This window comes from Pteropus vampyrus, unplaced genomic scaffold (genome assembly GCF_000151845.1).
Source record: "Pteropus vampyrus isolate Shadow unplaced genomic scaffold, Pvam_2.0 Scaffold77, whole genome shotgun sequence".
Lineage (NCBI taxonomy): Eukaryota > Metazoa > Chordata > Mammalia > Chiroptera > Pteropodidae > Pteropus > Pteropus vampyrus.
The window spans coordinates 1,547,789-1,553,788 of NW_011888858.1; the positions used below are offsets into that span (position 1 = coordinate 1,547,789).

Consider the following 6,000-nt stretch of genomic DNA (forward strand, 5'->3'; position numbering starts at 1 on the left):
TTCAAATATAGAAATAGAAATATACAGATGTTTAAAAACAAAAGGGGATTTCATAGAGCAGGAAATGTGAGCTAATTCCATAACCTTCCATCAGAGCTGTGCTCCTACGTGTGGGACATGGCAAGGATCCCAAGAGGCAAGGAAGCTGAAACTAACCGGGCCTCCTGGATTAGGCCACAAGCCCCAAAACCCATCAACAGGAAAAATCCTATTAAAAAATCATCTCGTAAATGGCTCCTACTTAACAATCTGGCCAGATAACCCAAAACTCTTCATTACCTTTGTAAACCTACTAATGCCACTATCTTGGCTAGTAGGTAATTCCATGGAATACTCATATATTTCTGCTTTAATTAGTTGCTATGCTTATTAAGAGTCAGCAACATTGAGGAAGTGGTTCCATAGTGTAGTGTTTAGCACATCTGCTTTACAGGCAGAAGGTCCTGGGTTCATGTCTCAGTGGAGCCACAGTCCCTGGTCTATGGCCATGCTACCCTAAATAAGCCTGATGTCTGATCTCGGAAGCTAAGACAGGTCAGGCCTGGTTAGTACTTGGATGGGAGACCACCTAGGAAGACCAGGTGCTGTAGGCATAAATAATGATAAACAAAAACAAAATTTTTAAGCATCAGTAATATTGGTTTCTAAACCTGTCATTGCCTGGGTACTTGCAATTGTAACCCCATAATTTAATTAAATATTAAAGAAACTGAGAGAATGTGAGTATGTAAGGAGAGAGATTTACTGTTTCTATAGAAACAGCTTGAATTCTTTAAAAAGAATAAAGGTGAGTTGCTAAAAATATTGCTATCAAATTAGCTATGAATTACAAAACTGATTAACTGTTGGAGAGTCTTAAAAATTTAGAACTCTGTAGTCAGATTACTAAACAAATGTCTCTAAGTTTCACTTCACTACAAGTCTTTTAAAGAAAGTAGAATCAAAGATGATATTTTATGGGTATCAGAAAATTCCAGTACTTGGCAAATGAGGTACATTTGACACATTTTAAAGTAAAATAAATATTGAAGATATTTATATTTTTAATTACCTACATTAACCCATTATGAAAATCCTTTTTATATATATTCCATATATATATAAAATATATAAATATCTAGCATTGTGTTTTCTCCTCCAATAGTTAGAAAATCCTTATTTAAGAAGTAAATTTTAAAATTAATCATGGCTAAATCAGTTTTTAAATGAAAGTAAGAGGGCTATACTATACTAAATAGAATTCTGACTTGAAAAACTCATTCAAATATCTTGGGCCATTTTTAAATCCATAAAATGAGGAGAGTAGACAAGATAACTTCTAAGGATGCTTCCAACTTGTATAGTCCACAGTTTTACTATTCTCTTATAAGAGCTATTTGGAAAACTATTGAGATCAGGATTAAATTTAAGTGAAGAAACTAGTCTTTCTGACAAAGGAACTTACTTCCCTTAGGTTGTCAGTAGACACAGCACTGCAAATAACAGAAGTCATCTAGGAATAAAAGATATTCAAGTAAATGAAAGGACTAACTTAAACACATTAATCCAAGAAATGCAGAGTTAAGATTGAAAACCTAGCCTGGTCCCCAGAATTAAGTAAAGTTTTTTGTCTTTTTCCCTCCAGTACAACAATGCCAATTAAGAATAGAGTGTCAGCCAAGAGGGGTATCTAATGGAAAATGCTGACAGATTCTTAACTCTAACAGCCAAAAGAGAGTAGCTCTAATAAGGTGTCTGGAAGGAAAGGAAAGGGGAAAGGGGAAAAATTACTGAGCAAGATGAAATGAGCTAGAGATAGAGATGAGAAACCTGTTAAAGGAGTCCTGAGGTTGACAGAGAGCTGAATCAAGGCACGTTCTAAGCAAGGTCCCTTCTCTTGTTTTAGATCCCACTCCATTCCCACTTGGCTCATTTCTATTATTCCTGGCTGAACTCTGTCCTACCCCAGAAGCCAGTGATGAAACTGTGATTCTGCCCCTGACCCCTTCCCTAGGGCTTTGCCCTGTCTGCATACAGAACAAATGTCCATGTGATAAAGATATTTTAAAATAAAGTCATATTTAATGTAGTGCCTTCTAAAGTCTCTTCAGTATGAGTCAGGTCAAATTAAATAAAGAAGGCATTTCAAGTGGAACATCAAACCAAAAGAACTGGATGATATTATGCAATATGATCATCCTGAAATACAGTGAGACTTCTCCCTGATCCTACTTTGGGGACTTGTCTTTTACTTTTTATTTTGGGAAATTTTAAATTAAAAAAAGTAGAGAAAATAGGGAAATGAACTCCCATGTAGCCATCACCTGCTTCAATAATTATCAATATGTGGCCAATCTTGTTTTATCTGCATACCTCATATTTTCCCCTGTCCTCCACTAGATTACTTTAAAGCAAATCCATACAGCAAATTTTCATCTATAAGTATTTTGGTATGTATTCCTAAGAGACACCTGTATTTCTTAACAAAACCACAGTGTCCCTATCATACCTCAAAAAAATAACCATAATTCCTTAACCACAAAATATTCAGTCAGTGTTCAAATTTCTTTGGGGTATATTTTTGGGGGTATACCATAATGATCAGGCAATAGAGGACAAGCTGAAAGCACTACCAACTGATGCCAAAGAATAGTAGTAGTAGTAGTAGTAGTAGTAGTAGTAGTAGTAGTAGTCGTAGTCGTAGTAGTAGTAATAGTAGTAGTAGTAGTAAAATAAAATAAAATCACCAACCTTGAAACACACACAGTCGCATCATAAATGCTCCCTAAGCCAACAGCCTATAGATGGCAGCCAGGTGACACGGCTTCCTGCCTCCTCCTATACATGCCCTCAACTCCTTGACTCAGATTTATTCTTCTGTGGCTTATCTTTGCCTTTAAGGCCACTGCATATGATACTTATTTTACAACCAGTTTCATAAAAATTGAGGGGAAGCCCCTATATCAATTCCCACAGCACTATAGTACAGCTTAGATCTCGTTACACAGAGAGGTTCGTATTAAACAGGTCTAATCACAGAGCACTAAGCAGGGCTGCTTGAAAGGGCCCATTTGTTCAAAAGATGATGAAACTGTCAAGAAATGGAGATGAAAGAACGACTCTTGGTGAATGAATTATGATGAAGATAAAGGGCTTTTGAGTTGGACTGTCTGGTTCTAATCTCAGCTCTAAATTTACATGTCAAGTAATGTTAAACAAACTGCTTATTTTACTTGTACCTTGATTTCCTTGAATGTTTAGTGAGAGCAATAACAGGATCTATCTCAGAACCCAAATTTGAAAATTAAAAGGGATAATGCATAAAAAATATCTGGATAATCAGATATACAGGACTTCCAGTGCTAAAACAGGGACAGTACCATGCAAACTGGGATGATTGGTCATTCTATAAAAGAGTATCTGGTATACAGAAGGTACTCTGTAAATATTAACACGTACCAGTGGTAGTAGAAATTGAGGTAGAAGTAGTTTTAGTTCTTAATCGAAGGCAATAATAGTCTATTTCCCAAACAACTCCAAAATAGAATTTACTCTCAATGAGTAGTACTTACTTCAAATCTAGAAGTATTCAAACACATTGAAAGAAAATATGTGTCCAATTTAGTAGACATGATCCATGGTTCCAAAGTCTAATTTGATTAACAGACTTTTCTGAGGAGTTTCCTTAAAATGCAGACGCCTAAATTATTTCAATTAATATATTTTATTTGGGACATGGGGATCCTTATTTTGTTAAACTTCCTTGGTTGATTCTAATCAGCAGCCAGATGTTAATTACTTCCAAAATTTCTTCTAATCCTCAAGTTTTGTGATTCCCAAACTTTCCAAAATTTTCATTTCAAATATATACATATATATATATATATATCTCAAATATATATATTCTCAGGAGGACCAAACACCTAAGTCTTAAAACTTCCCAAAACTGAAACAAAACCTTACTTGAAAGTTTTGGGGATGTTTTATAGGTTTTGAGATGGGTTATTTTGTTTCGTTTGGGGGGGAGGTCATTTTTTGTTGTTGTTTTAGTTGGGTGAAGTGAAAAATCACACCATCTCTTTCTGAGCCTCTGGTGGGTTTATCTGAGGTGATTCAATCATATCAGAAAAAAAAAAAATGAGTAACTGACTGCCTGATTCCTCTGACAAGTGACACAACTTCTTCCTCTTATCAAGCCTGTAGCAAGAGACTGGCTATGACATTGGAAACAGTGGCGAATGTTTCAGGAGCTGTCTTGCCGTCAGGGAAATGGAGAGGTGTAAGTGATTTATATCAGGTCACACAAAAGCCGGGGGGCATGCCAGAAATAGGATCTGCATCTCCCACTAGACAGTCCATGGTCCATGTAGTACACCTTGAGGATATGGAAGCGAGATCCCTCATTTGAGCAAAGAAGAAGATAGAAGGACTTCCATTTAGAGGTTCATAAATGCTACTCTGAAAAAAAGGAAGAAAATTTCCCTTTCATGCTCAATCAAGCCTAAACCAAGGTGAAAGAATGAGAAAATGTTACTTATTTTTGTAAGATGAAAGCTGCTGTATATACTCACTTCCTGTCAGTACCACACAGGGGCTTGTTTTTCCAATCATTCTCCATGCCTGGTCTCACACAGTGATTCTTGGAAGGCAGATTGGAGCAAAAAGATAAGGGGTGATTCCTATAGCTGGCCTCGAAAAAAAGAGCTTTTCTATTTTCTTTATAAAGCCATATAGTATTTGAGTTGATTAGATTTCTGAGTGTGTGACTCAATGCAGTAACATCAAAGGTATAACAAGTAAAGTATTAAATGTCACTGGAGGGCCTGAAAAAAAAAGACAATTTCTTTTACCCAAAATTTTAACCAATTCCTGAGAAATAATTCAATCTGTTTTGTCCGAAACCGTTTATATGTAGTTACATATTTCTTTTTAAAATATTTTCAAAAAATAAATAATAAAATATTTTTATCTTTCTGACATGTGGTGAACTGATTTCTCAAGGGTAAGAATCAAGTCTACTTTTACACACACACACACAGAGCTTCATAATACCCACAATAAAGTTCCATACTCAGATATTCAATTAATATTTTAGAATTATTCAATTACAGAAAAAACTAATGAATTAAATAATTAATATATTTAACTGTGTTAAAAGAAATTCTGAATTGTATGGTAATAAACAGGTGTTTTGAACTGAGGGCATGAATGGAGGAAGGAAATATCCATTTATTTACTTTTTATACCTCAAAAACTTGATAAAATAATGGTGGAATTACTGATTTTTTTTTACATATGTAAAAAACACACGTACATAATGAACATGTGTTTACTTTATAATTTAAAAAATAAATAAATGTTTACAAGCTGGCAAGTACACAAGAAATAGCACTTTATTTTCTATAACTCAACTTACATTCTGACTCCAAGGGCCCTTTATACTGGACAGGTGAAAATCTCAACCATTTCTCTGGTGCCAAGAAAATAGGGGAGGTGAGGGAACACCAGTCCACACCAATTGGACCTACAATTATTTCTTATAGCACAGTTGTGATCACCCTCCACCAAGTCAGGGTTGAGCCTTGAAGATGGAATTGAAACTCTAGGGGTATGGAGGGGAGAGAAAAAGACAAAGCAGGACTTGACTATAGTGGGGGCAGGGAAAAGAAAGAACACCAAGAAAGAAAAACTCCCAGACTCCCATCTAAAGCATAGTTCACTAAAGTAATCCCATCTTTCGATGACTGTGAACACGCAAAATCATGAAGATGGTACACAAGATCTATTTGATCTTTTCCTGAAAGAATTGATTAACATATTAATATGTTCTCAAGGAGCTCATAGTCTAGTGGAAAAAAACAGACACAAATATCTTGCTACAATATAATACGTACTCTCTAAAAAGAATTTTAAAATTGAAGTGGGATTATGGACTGAGACTGAATACAGTTATTTCTTCCTGAAGGTATCTGAAAAGACTTCATAGAGTGACATTTCAATCAAGCTTTCAAGCATGACTTG

The 6,000-nt window shown here is 35.3% G+C and overlaps 2 pseudogenes; both read left to right on the plus strand.

Annotated features, from left to right (window-relative positions):
- LOC105293796 overlaps positions 1-6,000 on the plus strand; it is a 184,004-nt pseudogene that overhangs the window by 146,818 nt on the left and 31,186 nt on the right.
- Positions 478-593, plus strand: LOC111741421 (annotated as a pseudogene).